At 38.4% G+C, this 22177-nt stretch overlaps 1 protein-coding gene across 12 annotated transcripts in view; it reads right to left on the reverse strand.

Moving 5' to 3' along the window:
• Window positions 1–22177, reverse strand: part of TRPM3 (transient receptor potential cation channel subfamily M member 3) — a 526465-nt gene that overhangs the window by 313687 nt on the left and 190601 nt on the right. The gene's annotated exons all lie outside the window — the stretch shown is intronic.

Consider the following 22177-nt stretch of genomic DNA (forward strand, 5'->3'; position numbering starts at 1 on the left):
AGGAAAATAGGGAAGAGAGGCAGGGAAAAAGGGAAAGCAAATACCTAGCTACCCCACAGCCTTATAAGAAAACCTAGCTGATTGCTCAGTTTCCAGAGAGGACATAGAGAAATACCTAGAGTATATGGAAAGGAGGGAAGGGGAATAATTTGTATGCTGGTTTCCTTCTAGCTCATGTCTTTCACTGTCAAATTTTTATATTTCCAGATTAATTCACTTGGCCTTTCTAGGGAACCCCTAGGGAGGTGGTGGGAGAAGCCAGATCCTCCATAGTTTGGTAGGGTTGGGGTTGGGAACCAGAATTGCTGTAGCCCCAGGCAAGGTGGGCATGAGGGAGGCCATGCTGAAGCCCAGCACTTATTCTGAGGAAGCCCTAGGCAGCCTGTGGTGTTAAGGAAAAAAAGCAACAGCATTGGCAGCTTGGGCTGTCCATTGATCAAGCAGCTAAGGGCCCAAAAAGTTGGGGTTAGAAGGAGTGAACTGGGTGGAGGGTATATAAATTGGGTTCAATATACAGTCTAATAGGAAAGTTGGCAAAGGACTTGATGAGGTCCTGTGAAGATATCCAAATGGCCAATAAATATTAAAATATATTCAACCTCATTTGTCATTAGGAAAATGAAAATTAAAACCACAATGAAATACCAGTACATTCCCACCCTATGGCTAAAAGTAAAAAGATGGACAATATAGAGTGATGATGATGATATGAGAATGAAACCCTTGTATGCTGGGTGGAGTATAAATTGCTACAATTTTGAGTGTAAATTGATATAACTACTTGGAATTTCTACTCACGTTGAATATATGTATTCCCTATGACCCAGCTGTTCCATTTCTAGGCTAATAGCAACAGAAATGCATACATATGGTCACCAAGTTATGTATAAATCAACGTACACAGTATCATTATTCATAGTAGCCCTAAACTGGAAACAACCCCAATTTCTATTAATTATAGAACAGATAAATTAATTGTGGCATGCTGGCACAACAAAATACTATACAGCAGTGAAAAAGAATAAACTACTACATGCAGTATGGTTGACTCTCACCACTATAATGTTAAACAAAATAAGTCATATGGAAAAGAATACATGATTCCATTTATACAAAGTTTGAAGACAAGTAAAACTAATCACACTGTTCAAAGTCAGGATATGGTTATCTTCAGGAAAGAGGGTATGGATAGTGACTGGGAAGAGGCAAGAATAGGGCTTTTAGTGTGCTGTCTGCACCTGGTTGGTAGTTACTTGGGTGTGTTCACTTTGTATCAATTTATTGAGATATATACTTTTAGTTTATGTGCTTTTCTAGTTGTTATATTTTAATTTTAAAAATTTCTAAAAATAAAAAGAATAAAACTTGGTAAAATTATAATTGGAAAAATACACCTTAGAAGCTGAATCTTTATCACTTTTATCACTTTCTACTCACTTTTTAACTTCTAGAAATAAAGATTCTGCCATAAAATGCAACCAAAATTGCCAAGCTATGAATAAGAGTTACCAAATAATAGCTGTTCTCAGCAGTTTGCATACACTTTCTATTTCTATCTTTAAGAAAGTTCTACAAATTAATAGTATTGTCTGAGTTCTTAACCATTGCAGTCACTGCCAAATGCAATAGATGGCTTTCAGTCCTAACCTGTCCTTGATTTTGTTGCAGCAATGGAAACAGATGACATCCCCCTCCTTGGTGTTCTCATATGTAGACTTCTATTACACTACCTCTAAAGTGTGTTTCAGGAATGGTAGTAGTTGTATTGAATGTTAATGAGATGTACTGTGTCTGAAAAGTGCTCTGTGGCCCAACGTGTTGAGAAATTCCTAGATTATATAACTTGAACAATTTTCCTTACCAGAAGACTCCTCAGATGGGGACTCTTCCAGGAAAGAATATATCCTGCAGCATTTGCAAATTTATTTGACAAATGAACCCCATTTGACATCAAATCATAGGAGTACTGTCCTGCAGCAATACTTCGGGGAACATTTTATTAGATCAGTTACTCTTGGATTTTCTGGCCATTCTTTATTGATTTCTTTTGCAAGGTCCTGTTTTTCTGACCACCTTTGAAACATTGGTGTTCCCTACGGCACCATTTAGGCCCTCTCTTCATTTATCTCATTCTGTACTCCCTTCCTGGGTAACTTCATACAAAATTGTACCTTAATTACTATCTAAAATTTGGTGATACCAACATTTTTACTTGTATATTCAGCTATTTATTAGTTATTTCCAGTGAGACATGTCAAAGGTATTTTAATTTCATATGTCCAAACATGAACTCATGGGATTCTACTAAAACCTGCTTCATCTATATTCTCTATTAGTAAGCAGCACGATCATGATTCCACCAGGGATTAGAAACCTGGATGCCAATAGTCTCCCCTCTGTTGTTTACTTTTCCACTCACCATCTAAAAGTCACCTAGTCTTACTGATTCTAGTTTTAATTAATTTATTTATTTAAATTTTATTCTTTTTTTTTTTTTTTTTTGGCTGTGTTGGGTCTTCATTGCCGCGCACGGGCTTTCTCTAGTTGCAGCAAGCAGGGGCTACTCTTCGCTGTGGTGCGCAGGCTTCTCATTGCAGTGGCTTCTCTTGTTGCGGAGCACGGGCTCTAGGTGCGCAGGCTTCAGTAGTTGTGGCAGGTGGGCTTAGTAGTTGTGGCCCACAGGCTTAGTTGCTCCGTGGCATGTGGGATCCTCCTGGACCATGGCTTGAACCCATGTCCCATACACTGGCAGGCGGATTCTTAACCACTGCACCACCAGGGAAGTCCTGATTCTAGTTTTTCAATTTGTCGTGAATCTGTCCTCTCCTTTTGGTTCCCATTGCCAATGCAACTGTTTTAGTTCATACCTTCATCTCTTCTTCCTGCAGAACAGCAACACCCTCCTAGCAAGCCTCATCAAGTCCCATCATCCCATCTCCTCATTTCCTTCCCTACGACTAACAGGTATCTCCTGCATACCCCTCACCACCTTCACCATCCCTTCTATCCCTTCTGGCCATGGCTGGACCTAGCTTGGAGGGACAAGGGCTGAGTAGCCATGCATGAGGATTGTGATACAAAAATAAAGGAGTTGGCTTGGACTTGAGGAAACAGAATGATGTCTAACCAAAGAGAAGAGTTAGAATAGAGTCAGAATAGTCAAAGTGGATTCCTCCATGATTGTCTCAATCAGAAGTTGATGTCAGGACAATCTTTATGGCCAACATCGGCAGGAAAAGTCAAAGAGAGGAAGAGGAGGCAAATAAACATTTAAAAGGATTAATGCAATCTTCCATGAGAATCATTATATTAATTTTTAGTTTTCCAGGAACTTTTAAATTCTCACTTAGTATTTTTTATCCCAAAGGTTAAAAGTTAAGAATGTTTTCTAGAGGTTAAACAGTTTCTCAAAGTTAAAACCACGAAACAAAACAACTCTTTCATGGGTAAAATATTATGTTTGGAAAAAACATTGGTACCTGTTAAAGAATTAAAAACAGCAATTCTAAGGTGTTCTACAAAATTCTAAATAGTTGCCTCAACAGGCTTGATAAAGCAAAGTAACCTCAAACAGCTAAAACAAATTGGAATTTCTTAGTCTAATTTCTCAGATAGAATAGAGGGTGGGTGAAGAGAGTGAGGAGAGACCAGGGCAGCCCAGCAGAGTAAATGTAAAAACATGTTTGGGCTGCTTATCTGAAAATCAACAAAAGTATTTAGAAAACACTGCTCAGTGAAAGGAGCAGCTGATGGGAATCCAAAACAAATGTGGACATTGCCCCCTAACAAGTGTTTGAGATCGCAAACTTGGAACGAAAGCCTGGAAAAAACAATAAATAATGGAAAGGAAAAACAAGCTGAAATGCAATGGGCACCAACTCTGCGGCAGTCACCCATTATGCAAGGTATTTTAGGTTTCCCTCTCTCTGTCTCTCTTTCCGTCTCTTTCTCCGTCTGTTTCTCTCTCCCTCTCTCTCTCTCAATCTACTCTTCAGGTTTACAAAGTAATTGCAGTAGCACACCACAACTAGAGAGAAGCCCATGCACCACAACAAAGAGCCCGCGTGCTGCAATGAAAGATCCTGCATGCCTCAACAAAGATCCCATGTACCGCAGCTAAGACCAGAAGCAGCCAAAAATAAATAAAATAAATAAATAATAAATAAATCTTTGGAAAAAAACAAAGTAATTGCAATACAATTGACACTGAATAAACTACACATACATGAAATGGGTTTTGATATATATGTATACAAGCATGACACCATTACCATAATTATGATAACATACACTTAACCATTCTCCAATGTTTCCTTCTCTTCCTTTACAATCCATCCCTTACCAGGCAACCACTTATATACATGGGTATCCTGCTTATGAGAAGGCATCCTGTAAAATAAAAGCTGGGTGGGCAACCTATAAATGTAGAGTAGGCATATGTTTACCCTCCCAATGGTGAAATTGTCAAACCCAAAACAAAATGGTAGAAACAGCCATTTTTTTCCCTTTTCAAAATTTGTGAATGAGTCACTTCCACGTATTTGGTTTTGTTTTCCAGGCCTCTGTTTCTTAGACATGTTTCAGAGGTATGAACTATAAACTTCACCTGTACACAGAGGTGTCCCAATAGTCTTATTTGGTTTACCTAGAAATGATTTACTGTACTCTCTGAGGTCAAAAGTCTTTGGGGGGGCTTCCCTGGTGGCGCAGTGGTTGAGAATCTGCCTGCCAATGCAGGGGACACGGGTTTGAAGCCTGGTCTGGTAAGATCCCACATGCCGCGGAGCAACTGGGCCCATGAGCCACAATTACTGAGCCTGCGCGTCTGGAGCCTGTGCTCCGCAACAAGAGAGGCTGCGATAGTGAGAGGCCCACGCACCGCGATGAAGAGTGGCCCCCGCTTGCCACAACTAGAGAAAGTCCTCGCACAGAAACGAAGACCCAACACAGCCAGAAATAAATAAATTAATTAATTAAAAAAAAAAGTCTTTGGGGGTCAAAAGTCAGTGCTAGAACTAGTACAGAGTATAGTGACCTCCTTTTCCCTGGATTGGTGAAGATCACCCCTGGATTTCACATTTTTCACATCACCACCACTGAGAGTGGGTTAGAGGGAGATATTAAGTAGAAAAAAAGGTCATCAAGTTCATGTACATTTATTTACAATGTTCAAGTTCAAAGGAATAGAGGAAAATAGCCACTGTTAAAATTTCCATGATTTTCTATAGTAGAAAAAGACACAAATAACGAATAATCAATGATTTAAAAAAATGAATAGCTTAGTGTTATCGAGTATTAACTATTCTAAAGCAGGAGGCATAACTCTCCCAGACTTCAGACCATACTACAAAGCTACAGTAATCAAAATAGCATGGTACTGGTACAAAAACAGACATATGGATCAATGGAACAGAATAGACAGCCCGGAAATAAACCCACACACCTATGGTCAATTAATCTTCAACAAAGGAGGCAAGAATATACAATGGGAAAAAGACAGTCTCTTCAGCAAGTGGTGCTGGGAAAGTTGGACAGCCACATGTAAATCAATTTAATTATAATACACACTCTCACCATATACAAAAATAAACTCAAAATGGCTTAAAGACTTAAACATAAGACATGACACCATAAAATTCCTAGAACAGAGCTTAGGCAAAACATTCTCTGACATAAATCGAACCAATGTTTTCTTATGTCAGTCTCCCAAGGCAATAGAAATAAAAAGAAAAAGAAACAAATGGGACCTAATAAAACTAAAAAGCTTTTGCAAAGCAAAGGAAACCATAAACAAAATGAAAAGACAACCTACAGAACAGAAGAAAATATTTGCAAATGATACAACCGACAAGGGCTTAATTTCCAAAATATACAAAGAGCTCATACAACTCAACAACCCAATCGAAAAATGGGCAGAAGACCTAAATAGATATTTCTCCAAAAAAGAAATACAAATGGCCAATAGGCACATGAAAAGATGTTCAACATCTCTAATTATTAGAGAAATGTGAATCAAAACGACAATGAGGTACCACCTCACACCGGTCAGAATGGCCATCATTAAAAACTCTACAAATAATAAATGCTGGAAAGGATGTGGAGAAAAGGGAACCCTCCTACACGGTTGGTGGGAATGTAAGTTGGTACAGCCACTATGTAAAACAGTATGGAGGCTCCTCAGAAAACTAAAAATAGAGCTACCATATGATTCAGCAATCCCACTCCTGGGCATATATCCAGACAAAACTCTAATGCAAAAAGATACATGCACCCCTATGTTCATAGCAGCACTATTTACAATAACCAAGACATGGAAACAACCTATATTTCCATCAACAGATGAATTGATAAAGAACATGTGGTACATATATACAATGGAATATTCAGCCATAAAAGAAATGAAATAATGCCATTTGCAGCAACATGAGACCAGAAATTATCATACTAAGTAAAGTAAGCCAGACAGGGAAAGACAAATACCATATGATATCACTTACATGTGTAGTCTAACATATGACACAAATGAACCTAGCTATGAAACAGAAACAGACTCACGGACACAGAGAACAGGCTTGAGGTTGCCAAGAGGCAGAAGGTTGGGGGAGGGATGGAGTGGGAGGTTGGGGTTAGCAGATGTAACCTATTATATATAGAATGGATAAACAACAAAGTCCTACTGTATAGCACAGGGAACTATATTCAATATCCTATGATAAACCATAATGGAAAACAATATTTAAAAAAGAATGTATACATATGTATAACTGAATCACTTTGCTGTACAGCAAAAATTAACACTTTGTAAATCAACTATACTTCAATAAACAAAGTATTAACTGTTCTAGAGTAGAATCTGTGGTGTCCAGTAGTACCAGCATAAAGACAATAGGCTGTTACTAGACCAGTGGATGAATTAGGCTCTTTTAGGTTTAAATCTAATTTCCTAAGTCTCTGTGGTATTCTGAGCATCTAACTGTCTCTCCCAAATTTCCCAGGAGTAAAATATTAACTTGTCTATCAGTCTTAAAAGCATAAAACATGTCGAGCTTACAAGTTATTGCTTTCCTCTATGTGATGGCCAGCAACCACACCTAGACCCCAGTGCACCAACATGTTCTATTGCGCATGAGAAAGACCAGGTCAAAGAATAGAGAAATAAAGTTACAGATTTCTCATCATGTTCCCTGGGCAAAATAACTTAGATCACAGTCTTTAATGATGGCTGCTAAACACCATAATCTGTATCTCTCAGAGTCACTGGAGGTATAATGAGAAAAAAGCGGTGTCAAAAAAAACTTCCTATAGAGACAGATGCTGAAGCAGAATAGACATGTGCAATGTGATGATGAAAGGGCATGGATCAAGCTGCAGTTACAACTAAATAATGACTATGCTTTTAAAAGTGTGTAAGAATGACTTTACATATTTCTTTGTAATTTTAAAAACATTTAGACCCTCAAGAAAGGAAATGCCATTAGAATATATTTTAATGATTTCTAGTCTTGAAGAAAGTGGTACATCTACAAAAACGCCCCTGTTTCAAGTTAAATGGGGCCTGCGTTTGTTTCGAAATCTTCATGCCATTTTGTTGGAACTGACCACCACTACTCAAGCATTGAAGTGACTGTCACTTGCTTTTTTCTAGGACTTGGATGTGGATGAGCCTGTGATTCTTCCTTCTTGTATATGTTTTCATCCATCCCTCATCCCCAGAATAAAATAGAAACCCCTTATTTTAAAGACAGATCAGTGCGGTAAAACCCTTAGTCTTGAGCTAATGAAGGAGCACGTTGGCTTGGGCATTGTACAAACATAAAATGATGCCATTTGGGGGATGCTCAGAGAGGAGCACCTACTGGATAAAGAGAAAATCAAATATTTCGAGAGAAAAGTCAGCTTTGGGTGTACAGATTATTCATTTGGGCAGTTTTGAGTTTAAAAAATAAATTTCCTAGGTTCCCACTTAAAAATTATGGTGACAAATATGTAATAAGTGTTGTACAGTAAGATGATGCTCATGTTTTTCATATGAAGCAGATTTATATTGTTCTACCCAAATTAATGTAGCATTTTCTATAGAAAACCTAAAAATTATATTATAGATTCAATCCACAATTTATTCAGTCTCTTTGTTCCTTTCCACTTCCATTGCTACTCATTAAATATGCGCCTTCATTGCCTCTTTCTTCGGTGGTTACAATAGTCTCTCAATGGAGCAGACAATAGTTTCTCAAGGGAGCTGTCTGTCTGTCTCTCCACTGTCTTCCCCTTTTCCAATGCATCCTATAACCTATCCTTCCAAAAGAGTAACTTTCCTAAAGCACCAGGTTATCACACTCTCAGTGAAAAATCCCTCAATAGCTACTCATCTGCTAAGAAACAAGTCCGAACTGCTCAGCATGGCAACCAAGGCTCTCCATCATCAGGCTGGAATCTGCTCTCCCAGCCTGATCAGTCACTTTTCTTCAGGAACCTGATGCCACAGTCAAACTGAGCCCTGCTCTAGAAACATGCCCGGCCTCGGCAAGTGACTTCACCATGGGACAAACCCTGTCCTGGCCTGGAAGGTCTTTTACTCTCCGCCCAAACCTCATTATGTATGTTTGTTAGTTTCTTGAAGGCTAGCTCAAGTAGAATTATTTTCATCACTTTCCTCAGCCAGAATTAATCTTACACCTCTCTACACTCCTGTGCTATTTTGTTCATTTCCCTATTATAGTACTTATAGTCTACCTTATCTTTTATTTATGTATGTCCATGACTGATATTTAGTTGTAAAGGTCTAACTTGGTGTTCATTTGTCCATCAACTAATGCAGATATTTTTGTGTAAATGGGGTCAAAAGTACAGACCAGGTTCTCCCCAGGTTTGACTAAATTGACCTTCAAGAATACAGTTTGCTTTCTCTAATCTGTCACATCAAGTCCAAGGTTAAAAAAAAACTGACATAATAGACAAAGATATTTACTGTGGATAATAAATTATCCCATGTTCATCATTTGGTGATTACTCAAAAAAGGTAAGGAGCATGTCTTTTTTATTACTTCGTTCCTAGTACCTGTTATAAGAGAATTCAATTTTTGTTAGTGAGAAATCAATAAACTTGGGATAAAAGCTTTTCTTCCCCATTGACTACAAGCTTCTTGAAGGCAAAAACTGTGCCCTGTTCTTATTTGTAGCCCTCACAATGCCTATGTGCCTTGTACATAGTACGTGCTTACTAAAATTTTGTTTCATCATTTAGTGAGTGGGGTCAGGGCTTTGAAAAGTCTATTAGTTTTATGCGGTGGTAATGAAATAGGAATAATGGAAATAATGAAATGTGGTAATAGAATAGAAACAAAAAATAATGGAAAATGACAGACCATTTTAAAATGTCAATAATTTTGGAATTTTAAGTCTCCTCTATCAAACTTCTGGCCAGAACTCTAACAAGGAGCTAAAACAGCTGATTTTGGCTTCTCTATATTTTCCTAAAACTACATATTCGTTAATATCAAAAAAAGTGATGAAATACACCATCAAAAAAATCTCTGAAGGTTAAGAGTAAAAAACATGAAACCTCCAATCTAAATAATCAGACATCTACCCTCAACAGTTTCATAAATAAGAGGAAGTATTTATATTCCCAAATATAAAAGATAAAATGCCAGAGTATATTTATTTATACTGAATAAATATGAAATGCTTACTATAATATCTTTACTTCTTATTCCATCCTGAACTGATGAAAATTTTGCTGTAGACCAATATTAGGGATTCATTTTTAGCAGACCCCGTCAAATACAGGTTGCACACTCTTAGTTCAATATTCCTATTCTCTGTGGACAGAGAAGTGTTGCTGTAAGAGAAAAGTAGGCATCAAACACAGATCCAAATCACCTTTTCTTAGTCCTTCCAAATGTTTGATTGCCTTCCCTATTGATTTTCTATTAACAAGTAGATTCATTTCTCTTACACCTGTGTCCTCATCATTCTTTGCCTATTTTATTATTAATTGAACGAATGATTATACTCTTCTATACAAGATGTTCTAGTCTCTCTTCCAGTTTTATCATAGTTCTCATTTTAAATTCTGTTTTCCACAATGCACTTAAATAAAATTTTATAATCTGCTTCTCTATTCTCTGCTACCTCTAGATTAAAAGGTAGCAGGTTATTAAAAGTGAGTACTTCCTGCCTCAGTTTTGCTGAACTCTAAATGCTGAATTATAAATAATTGCCAACTTCCTTCACGTTGTATAGCAAAATGATAGCTCATAAGTACAGCATTTGCAAAGAAGCAAGCTCCACCAGATTGGTACTGTCAGCAATTATCCAGGCCTCCCACTATCACAATCTACATAGGAGATCAATATTAAACAGTCCAAGAAACAAAATATTTGTGGGGAGGGTGATGAGGTGCTTTGACAATTCTCCACTGGGAAAAGATGGTTGCTTTTTCCTTAGCCAAGTGATAGATCCAAGTGGGTCAATGAGCAGCCCACTAGGAGAGTTTGATAAGTGTCTCTTGGAAGGAAGGCTGGACAGAGAGTGACTGTTTCAAACACTAGCAGAGCATAGGTCTTCTTGCTCTGTCTTTCTCACTCTGGTTCTTCTCTCTTGCTTTCTCTGATGAAGCAAGATGCCATGTTGTGAGTAGCCATGAGGCGAGACCCATATGGCAAGGAACTGAGAGTGGCCTTTGTGCAACAGTCAGCATGAAACTGAATCTTGCCAACAACTACTTGAAAGAGCTTCGATGAGGTTCCCTTCCCAATAAGGCTTTAAGATGAGACAGCAGCCCCAGCTAACACCTTGACTGTGGTTTTGTGGGAGACTCTGAGCCAGAGAAATCAGCTAAGTCATACCTGGATTCTGGAACCACAGAAACTGTGAGATAATAAGTGCTATTGTTTTTTTGTTGTGTTTTTTAAAATAAATTAATTTTTATTTATTTATTTATATTTATTTTTGGCTGTGTTGGGTCTTCGTTTCTGTGCGAGGGCTTTCTCTAGTTGCGGTGAGCGGGGGCCACTCTTCATCGCAGTGTGCGGGCTTCTCACTGTCGCGGCCTCTCTTGTTGCGGAGCACAAGCTCCAGACGCGCAGGCTCAGTAGTTGTGGCTCACGGGCCTAGTTGCTCCGCGGCATGTGGGATCTTCCCAGACCAGGGGTCGAACTCGTGTCCCCCGCATTGGCAAGCAGACTCTCAACCACTGCGCCACCAGGGAAGCCCTAAGTGCTATTGTTTTAAACAACTAAGTTCCAAGATAATTTGTTACATAGCCGTAGATAACGAATACACTTGGGAACCAACTCTGGACCCCATGAATGGGATCTGGTCTGAGAGTGTCTTAAAAAGGGATCTCCTTGCAGAAGAGCATCTGGATTGATGAGTGAAACCCCCCAGGAGAGGGATGAACAGTGGAAGAACAAGGTACTAGCAGGGAATCTTAAGTAGGCAGCCAGAGGAGGAAAGACACTGCCTGAAGCAAAGGAGTTGGAGAAGACCTTGGAAAGTTGGGGTGGAGAGTATGCTCTAAAGAAACAGCAAAAGTATCCCATGAATGAAAAAGTCTGTATTGTCCAAGCATTATACCAGAGAGCACTGATGCCAAATTGCAACTGTACCAGTCATGTAATTCCCTGGCCGCCTGGGCTGGACTGTAACGGGCATAGAAACAGCAGCTCAGGGACCAGAAAGCTAGGCAGGATAGGAGGGAAGAATCCTCTAACCATGCCCCTTTCCTGTTGCAGGTTTCCAGCAGGCCTGAGTTACTACATGGGAAAAATGTTCACTCCAAATAAGCTTTTAAGTTTTGACATTTGACCAGATGAAACTGGAGTTATTTGATAATTTGCTTAGGGTGAATCCTTAAGTGCTTGAAAGTGACCACAGGACTTTTTATTACCATAAAATGACTGATGAGAAGATATGTATCCTGCCTGACACTTTGTCCACGGTGGGGACTAGCAGATGCATGAAGTGAGTTTACAGGAGGGTGTCTCAGTCTTGGCACTGTTGATGGTTTGGGCAGAATAAGTCTTTGTTGTGTGTATGGGGGGGCTGGGGGAATATCCTGTGCAATGTGAGATGTTTAGTAGCATCCCTAACCTCCACCTTACTAGATGTCAATAGCATCCCCCTTGTTGCGATAGCCAATAATGACTGGAGACACTGTTAAATGTTCCCTGAGATGGGGTGGAGGAGCATCCATAGTTGAGCACCACTGGTTTAAAAGAAAGTAGTAAAAAAAATAATTTCTGTACTTCTCCCTTGCTAAGCCCAGTTTGATCAACAAGCTGGTTATGGGAATCAGATGGAGAAAGTGGAGGGTAACTCACTGGCTCTCCAGGGCCTTGCCTAAAGGAAGCTCTTAGGAAGTGGATTTGCCATCTGGCAAGAAGAGCTCATAGAAGATACATGTCTATGCATGGATTGAAAAAATGTTTTCTGACATATAACTCTTAAAAACTAAGCATCCTTTCCCCTTTGCATTAACTACATTCCTTTATAGTCAGTTCTTGGCAAAAGAGACTCAATTCTGAATACATACCATCTCTCCAAATCCTGTCCTCAATCACACACACATGTGTGATGCATCATGTTATTAACGTTTGACTTGGACAATAAAATATTAGGCCTCAAAAAGAAGTTCTGGTGTGCTGACTGCACAGTTCTGCACATTTCCTAAAAATTATTGAACAGCCACTTAAAATGAATTAATTTAATGTTAGGTAAAGTATACTTTGATAAAGCTGTTAAGGGGTTTAAATAGCAGGAAGTCAGCCCTTATATTTTTGCATCTCTGCAGGTCTTCTACAGATATTTATTCGTTCTACTGTATTTGAAGATATGTAATACTTTGCCTTGATTACCGTTTTTTCCACTAAATCATTGCTTTCAGAATTTATTACAACTCCTTGAACTTAGCTTGTGGCTAAACCCTCACACACTGATACTGCATTGCTGAGAAAATTTCATTTTGAAAAATTGGAAACGGAACCGGCCCGCTCATTTTTATTTGATTTCAGTTATTGTTGGGCTGCTAAGTGGTCTCAGGCTCGTTTTCTCTCCACATACTGAGCTTAGATCTCCAAAAGGTTATTTTTCAAAGGGAGATTTTGCAGGTAACCAGAATGTTATATAGAATGTAACATTTGGGGCCTGAGGAAAGAGAATCGACTCTGTAAACACATTCCACAAAAGCTCACCTTCTACGAGCTCAGCTGAAACAGTGCAAATGATCTGCTTGGCAAAGATCATGTCCACCAAGAATAAAAGTGATTGGTCTTTCTGACTTTGGCTTTCTAAATGGATTAGACAGTTCAGCCCATGATAATCTATGGTACCTATCCAGGAACAATTAACTGGAGCCTAAAAATTTCTTGATTTATTAATTTGACAATTTGAGTAAACTAATTAATGAAAAAGAAGCCAGGAAAACCTGAAGGTAAGTGTTATTAAGATAATGACGTGTTTTCATGTTCATGGCATTTTAAACTTTTCAGTACATGTTCATATTTACTATGGCAATTATGCAGGTTTTGTCCGATTTTAAGATGATGGAAGGGATACAAAGAGCAGATGAATTCATCAGGATTACATCAGGAAAACACTAGCCAGGGTTCAAGCATTTGCTTCCTGGTCTGCTCCAAGGGTTTCTTAAAACACATTTACTTTTTCTGATAACAAATTAATTCATGTTAATTGTAGAAAAATATGTAAAATATAGAAAGTGCAAAGAAAAAAAAGTTACTCATCATCACCTGTCAGTGATGAGAACTCAGTCTCTTTTGCCAAGAAATGACCATAAAGTAATATAGCTAGTACAAAGGGAAAAGGCCTAAGTTCCTAAAGGTCATATGTCAGAAAATCTTTCTTTTCAATCTGTGAATAGATATGTATCTCCTATGAGTTCTTCTTGCCAGATGTCCAATCCACTTCCCAAGAACTTCCTTTAGGCAAAATCCTGGAGAGCCAGTGAGTTACTCTCCACTTTCTCCATTTGATTCCTATAACCAGTTTATTGATCAAACTGGGCTTAGTATATGTACAAGCACAGAAATAACTTTGTAATGTTTTTACTACTTGCCGTTAAACCAATGGTTCTCAACCAAGGGTGATTTTTGGCTCTCAGAGGACATTTGGCAATGTCTGAAGACATTTTTGATTACATCTGGGGGAAGTTCTACTATCGCATCCAGTGGATAGAGGTCAGGGATGCTGCTAAATATCCAACATAGAGGACAGTCTCCCAAAATCCACAACAAAGAATTATATAGTCAACAATGTCAACAGTGTTGATGGTGTTAACAGAGATAACTGCTGTTGACATCTCACTGAGTGTCCGTCAATATCTTTTTTCCTCTCTTGATCCCTTTTCTTTTTCCTTCCAAAAGTTATAATCACGCTGGTCATTCACGTTCAAATCCCATATTTTTTTACTTATAATTAAATTATAAATATTTCCTCATATCATTATTCCTCAAAATGGGATGTTTAATGCTGCACACTATTCTATCATGGGACTTACTCCTTACTGATATTCATCAGTTTGTATTTCCAGTATTTCAACACCATAAATAATGTTAGTACGAATGTTCTTGACCATAAATCTATTTCCACATCTCTAATGATCTTCTTTGGATGGATTCCTAGAAGCACAATTACTGAGTCAAACTAGATGAATGCTTTTAAAGCTCTTCCTCTTCTTGCCAAATTACTTTCCCAATTAACAGTCTCTCCAGCAGTGTATTAGAATACTCAACAGGCCTGCTCTGCTTCTACTGCATCTTGCTGAATTAAAATTTGATATGCTAACACTAACACTTATATCTTATACTCTAATGTGACTTACAGGGTACAAAGCCCTTTAACAACCATTCTTTCAGCTGACTAATGTGAGGTAGGAAGCTTAGGTACTACTACCCACACATCCCAAGACCCATATAAGGAACTCTTATTTTAAAGAAGTGATCTCCTCAAGGTTACATGGATTTAACAAAAACAAAACCACCAAAAAAACAAAAACAAAAAAAGATTAAGAAGGCTGAACCAGACCAAAATCCTATTTTCACTCTGTGCTCTTTCCACTGAACCATAAAACGTCATTATCATTGAAATACCACAATTGCCAGTTCAAAACATGAATTATTTGAACATGGATATGCACACACTTGAGCCAGTCAGGGATTTTGGTCTTCAGATTCTCCAACACTTGGCTAACATGTGTTTCTCTACCTGCCCCCTTCCAGCAGATGGTGCTGTCTTTCCAACATTTAAATTTGCTACACGGCAAATTTATAACTTGACTGATTTGAGCAGGCCTGCTTAAGGCTGCTCAATGAAGTCCACTTTGCACACTGATATTATTGAAATTGCTCACAGGTCCAAAACTGAACCTGAAAATGAGACAACAGACTTCAAATACAAAACCAGTCTTTGCTCAGTATTGAAAGAAATCTGTTTTCCGGGGTACTGAGGGCAAATAAACGATGACTCACCACCTAATAGCAATGATGTATTAAACCAGACCTTTTTCCTAAAGATACATAGGTAAATGTTTTTGGGGAGGCAGTGGGAGTCAGAGGTGGGTCTTAAACAGGGTAGTTATAAAAAGATTACGATGGGGCTTCCCTGGTGGCGCAGTGGTTGAGAGTCTGCCTGCTAATGCAGGGAACACGGGTTCGAGCCCTGGTCTGGGAAGATCCTACATGCTGTGGAGCAACTAGGCCCGTGAGCCACAACTACTGAGCCTGCGCGTCTGGAGCCTGTGCTCCGCAACAAGAGAGGCCACGATAGTGAGAGGCCTGCGCACCGCGATGAAGAGTGGCCCCCGCTCGCCGCAACTAGAGAAAGCCCTCGCACAGAAACGAAGAACCAACATAGCAATCAATCAATCAATCAATAAATCTTTAAAAAAAAAAAAAAAAGATTACGAGTCATTATACAGACTATATTGTTTCTATGATAGCTTCACAGAAATGTTGGTGGAATATGGATTGGATGGCTGGGATATTAGCAGTGACTCATTTTCCAAAATAATTTAATGTTAAGATGGAAGCAGCAGCACAATATGTCCTTTTAGGCAGCACAATGGAGATAAATTTCTTACTGTCAATACAGGTTAGAAGTTCTCTTCAACACAGTTAGGATTTGGAGGAGAACAGCACCTTTCCTGTTTACAGTGTGGAACCAAGGCCAGTCTCATTTCTCTGAAAACAGCGTCAGTTTAGGTGAGGGATCAGTTTCAGTTAGGCATTTTATGATCCACTCGTAACTAGAAAAGAAAAAGGCTTTGAAAAAAATGAAACAAAACAACCTCCCCCCACCTTTAAAAATCAATCTGTAATCTGCATATCTCAAACAACTATTGTTAATACACACAGAAAAGTCATCCTTCTTTCAAGGAGACCAAAAATGGTCCATAGGCTGCTGGTATACAGACTGCCGACCAATAATATTGACAAGAGATCACCTATAATGGTTTCCTTCTCAAATTTGTAACTTGACAAGAAATGGAAATAAATTACAAATGTGGGTTTGGGGGCTTGTGTGATCTTCAGAGTGAGGTGTCCCCAAGACCAAAGTGAGACAAAGCATTTGTAAAATATTTCAAGTCTAGCCCAAACTAATGTATTTGTTCATGAAGTTATCTGTATTTATTTGTAAAGGTTTGTGGTTATATAATTCAGAGATACTACTGTATGTACCATATTCTTCTGCAAAATCACATGACTACATGTGATTCCATAGAGAGACTCATCAGAAAGTGAAAGGTAGGCTCTCCCAAAACGCAGCATTAGAAAAAGAGGCAGGTAGATAGCAAAGGCAGAGCTACTTTTTAGATCTTAAAACACCCTGGAAAAAAAGCTACAACTTTTTCTTCATGTAGTACTGCTTCAAAGAAACATAGAGGCACTTTTTAACTCAACTCACATCCTGGTCTGGGACTTCAATAATAGAAGTTAACAACCAGAACCATTTTTCTATGACCTATTATTTTTAAGCAGCTTTTGAAATTTTTGTCGTAATTTACTTAGTCTTCTGCACATCCATCTGATGCTGTGTTGCTCCTAAACATACTATAACTGGTGGGAAATATCAGTCCCGAGTGTGCTTAGGGAAGGCATTTTAAGGACTAAATTTTCAAAGTCGTCAGCATTCTTGCAGATTTGAGATCGCAAATACCCACACTGCAAGAACATGTCAACGAAATCTTCCAACCAGAGGAGACCTGTGTTGACAGCTCTCCCTACGGCAGGCATTGGATTTAATCGGAAAATTTCCAGCTTAAAGGTTAAGTGCTAACCTGAAAATGCACCATATCTAAGGAAATTACATTTCAGGTAACATGAAAATTTATTCTAGTATTCTCCACGACTGTCATAGTTGAAGGGCTCAGTCTTACTTATCAGGGTTTTATACTGTAAGTTATTACTGACATACTGAAACATTTTCCTGTTTATCATCACTTTGTATCTGAATTTATTGTACTCTAGTTCTTTTCAAGGGATGTTGAGGGGGCCAAAGAAAAGTTCTCTTATTTGGAAGCTTGAGAAAGAATGTCTCCTTACATTTTATGGAAATTCAGATGTACTTTCATGCTATTATGTTCTGCACATAAGAGGTGAAAATACATTAAGCTGCAGGTAAGACATTATTGAATGCTCCCTGAATGATATTGGTAAATGCCGTCCACAAAGTAACTGTCGGACAGTTCTGCAGGCCAACAGACAACATTTAATGAAATTCATAGCATGAGAAACGGTAAAGGAATCTCAATGAAACTAGCAAAACCTTAAAGGCATCCAAATCTTCCGTTTTAATTTTGTAACTTAGAAAAGTACATTAAGGTTTTCTCATGGAGATAGAGAAAATATGTTTTATTATATACTTTCTTGGGCTGCCAGCCTCCAATGGTTGGTTTAATGATCTCTGCTATTCGCAAGGACTTTCTGAATACTTTTCTCCTGTATTTTTCTTTTCAGTGTTTCTCCAAGGCTTGGGCACAGAGTCTGAGGTGCCCCACTTTATACATAAAAGGGAGATTTGGCAATGTCACAGCACCTGATAGGACCTGCCAGCCACAGGGCTTTAGGGCAAAACGCTAAAAGCAGGCACAATCAATTGGGTCTCTTGTCTCCTTTTGGGTATCGTCCATTCCCCCCTAATTTAGACTATTTTGTCTATTTTTAGCTTGGGAGCAGCTTTCTCACCTCCCACTAATTAATAGTTTCTAATAGCATTTAAATGCAGTATTTTTCTTTTTATGAAGAGCTTTCCTGAGACATCTCTTAATTCCAAGATAATGAATACACTGCTTGGAAGTGCAGAAACTATTTTGGACCCTTTAATTCTTTCTGAGTTCTTATGACTTCAAACAAATTGCCCCCATTTTTGCGAGTCATCTGGATATTTAGCTGTTAAGGCAAAATCGGAAGAACATGAGCTTCGGGGTCAGAGAGATACAACTGGGATGAAATGCCATTTTTTGTAACTTACTAGGTATGTGACATTAGGAAGGAGCTTTAATATCTTGGAGCCTCTGTTTCTTCATCTGTGAACTGCAGATAATGCTATCTGCAGGATTGCAGGCTGAAGCTCTATTAGAGATATTTGGACTTGTCTGAATAAACCAGGTCTCCTCACCCCTTTTAAAAAATCACCTTCTCTCTTCAATTCTTACTAAAAGGGTGATCCTAGGAACAGGTGGATTTCATACAGGTGATCTCGACCCTCTGGCCAAAGTGAGAGAGCAATGTGGAAACCTGACACCAAGAGAACACACCTAGGGATTAAGTACGGCCTATTACGGTGTCTTTCTTGAAAATTCAATCTAAAACACACAGGCCAAATACAGTTGAGACAATATGGAGCACTGGAACTCTGTGACACTGACTATCAAATGGGGTTGCTTCTCTATTTACTTCACTGGGTCTGGCAGCTGAATATTTTTTCAGCTGGATCCAAAGGAAACATGGCAAACCTGAGCCACAGATGACAGGAGGCTGTGAGAAACATGATCTCAGAGAGATGTGGGAGAACAAAGCAGGTATGTGGAAAGATGATGAAGCGAGGATCATGCAACCTCATGAGAGACCTGGCTGACCTTTGCTCTTTGCTCTTGGGTATCTGAGAGGTTGCCCTGACAATTAACCATCCCCCCAGAATCTAGCTTGAATGTGTTTCAGTAGCTTGCAACCAAGCTGTCCCTAAGAAAAGCCCTCAGTTCCTGTTCTGGCACAGCACAATATATGATAAAAATTACTATGCTTCCTAGTTGGCCAGCCAACAATGGCTTCCTCCACATTCTAGGAAAGACCCAGCACACGTACAGGAAAGAAAGGATTCTACATCCTTGTGGTTTTTCCAGCCATATTCACAAATGGTAGAAAGTAGCCTCTTGGTTTACTTAGTTGGTATCTGATAAGTTCCAAGAGTCTTCAAGCATTGCCTTCTTTTTTGCATCATCTCTTAAATATAATTCTTCCTCATACTTTTTCATGTCCTTGGAGCCTAAGCTATACGATAATAGTGTTTTACAAAATCATAGGTTCTGGATGGTCCTTGAAGACAGTTCTATCCAAAAGCGTATGTTCCACTGGGTCCTGGCTGATTTTCTATGGCTGGCATTGATAACTGGAAAATCTATTGTTAATATGGTCAGGGAAAAATTGCTTCCTCCCACGGTTTTCTGGCACAGAATCCTTATCTTACCAAGAGCTTCTCCAAGGGCTTGAACATGCTTAAAGAATTTTTTGTGTTTTGTTTTTTTTAGGATGCGCTTTTGCTGTCCTCCTCCCCAGCCCCTCAGTCTAGCCTTTCTTCTCTGTATACAATTAGAATTAGCCCTCAATATTTCAGCTCTTCAGTCTGTCTGGTACAAGAGAAATTGTGGAAACTTAAGCATCAACCACTGGGTGTACATATGATTTGCTCTTCACAACAATTTTTTGAGGTAGATATTTTTATTCTCATTTTACCTGTGCAGCAACTGAGGCTTAGACAACGTAAGAAGAGAAGTACAGATTCTAAACATAGTAAACGGTGGAGTTGGGATGCAGTGTCCTTGGTTTTCCACAGTTTCTCTTTCTACATTTGTTTAAGGGTGGTGGGAGAAATGAAGAGATCCACAGGAGACAATGCAGGATAGGGGTGGGGTGAGAAAAAACAAATTAGTAGATAGAAATATAGTCACATTTGTAAAGTACCTAGCATAATGCCTTACACTGAAAGAATATAGAAAATGGTAGCTATTTAGTATTATCTTTTTCAAAACTGTAGTTCAAGAATTTGTCCATGTTGTCACTTAATGCAGATTATGTAAGTTCCTATGTGAGGATTCAGCAGTGTCATGGAAATTGTTTCTCTGGGTGAATTTTTATACTTTCTTTTATCATTGTTATGATTTTCTTACAATTGTTTTTTGATTATTAAAAAATAACATGTATATGATTGACTTATTTCATTTATCTAAATCTTAACATTTAAGCCACAGTGTGTTAATATTTGAATACACAATAAACAAAAAGTTAAGGATAGAGCAGAGCAGCACACATTCTTATTAATGTTACATTAGGAGGTGTTAAGGAATGAAATGCAGGATTATCAAGGAGCAATGAGGTCCTGTGACATAACTGCGCGGTTGTTTTCTTGTAATGAAATATGATTTCAACTCAATTAACTTAAATATAGAAAGTGGTTTCCATAAATACTTTGGCAAAAGCAAGAAAACTGTTCATTTTAAACAGTCACTAAAACCAAGACAAAATCTTGCCAATGTGTTTGGTCGAGATGTGGGAGTTGGGAGCAGGAAAAGCAGAATAAAGGAAACTAGCTGTGGGAAAAATACAACACACACATTTATATGTATCAAGTGCAATAATCAAAGCAGAGAAAATGTAGATAACTTTGAATATTGGGGCTCCAATAATCATATTTTCCAAGCTCTGGATTGGATAAAGAAGCATAATATTCACTTTGCCCCAAAAGTAATTTTTTTAATGTAAAGAATTGTTTCCTGCCTTTTATGAGTTTTATAAGGATAATAATAAGCAAGGCAACTTTGGGAAGACAATGTTCAGACTCTGAAGAAACTTATGCTCAATAGGGTTTCTGGTGTAATGATAATTATAGTAAATGCATTTAAATGCATGTATAAGTTATATATTTTAAGAATAATTAGAAATGCATTTGAAAAAACTGTAAGAGTAAATTCTAAAAACTCCTATTTTGTGAGTGCACTCAAGAAATAAAAAAATGCAAAGATTATGTAATTTTAAGACAGTGTATTCAGAATGCATTAAGAAAACGCACAAAGAAAACAAGTCCATAATTAAGAAATAAGAATGGCTTCATAAATGTGAGCTCTTGATGACTAAAACTGATTGGAGACAGAACCCAGAAAATAGAGCTATAACAACAATAAGAGCAATAACAACAATAAAATGAAGTTTGAAGAAAACATTTCATTTAAAGACGTGAAAGGCAGGATTGATCACTATTTCACTCTTTCTGTTTTCTGTGCTATAGTTTTTTTTTGCAGCATAGAGAATGATCAGAAAGAAATGGAAAAATGAGCTCTCTGAAGGAATATGTATTTTCTCCAAATGACAAACCTTTTTTTCTTTTTAATTATTTATTTATTTATTTTTGGCTGTGTTGGGTCTTTGTTTCTGTGTGAGGGCTTTCTCTAGTTGCGGCAAGCGGGGACCACTCTTCATCGTGGTGCGTGGGCCTCTCACTGTCGCGGCCTCTCTTGTCACGGAGCACAAGCTCCAGACACGCAGGCTCAGTAGTTGTGGCTCATGGGCCTAGTTGCTCTGTGGTATGTGGGATCTTCCCAGACCAGGGCCCGAACCCGTGTCCCCTGCATTGGCAGGCGGATTCTTCACCACTGCGCCACCAGGGAAGCCCGACAAACCTTTTAATAGTTTCACCAATGCTTTTTAGATTCGTATAAAAACTTTAAAATCAAATTTTTATACTAAACCTTGAAGTCTGTCAATCACATATATTTGGGAGTTTCTAGGATAACGAGCATAAAATTGAACATTCTACTTGATGCATAAACCTTTTTATTTTTAAAGCTTTTTAAAAATATTTATTTATTTATTTTTGGCTGCATTGGGTCTTCGCTGCTGTGCATGGGCTCTCTCTAGTTGTGGCAAGTGGGGGCCACTCTTTGTTG

This window comes from Balaenoptera acutorostrata, chromosome 6, assembly GCF_949987535.1.
Source record: "Balaenoptera acutorostrata chromosome 6, mBalAcu1.1, whole genome shotgun sequence".
In the NCBI taxonomy this organism is placed as follows: domain Eukaryota; kingdom Metazoa; phylum Chordata; class Mammalia; order Artiodactyla; family Balaenopteridae; genus Balaenoptera; species Balaenoptera acutorostrata.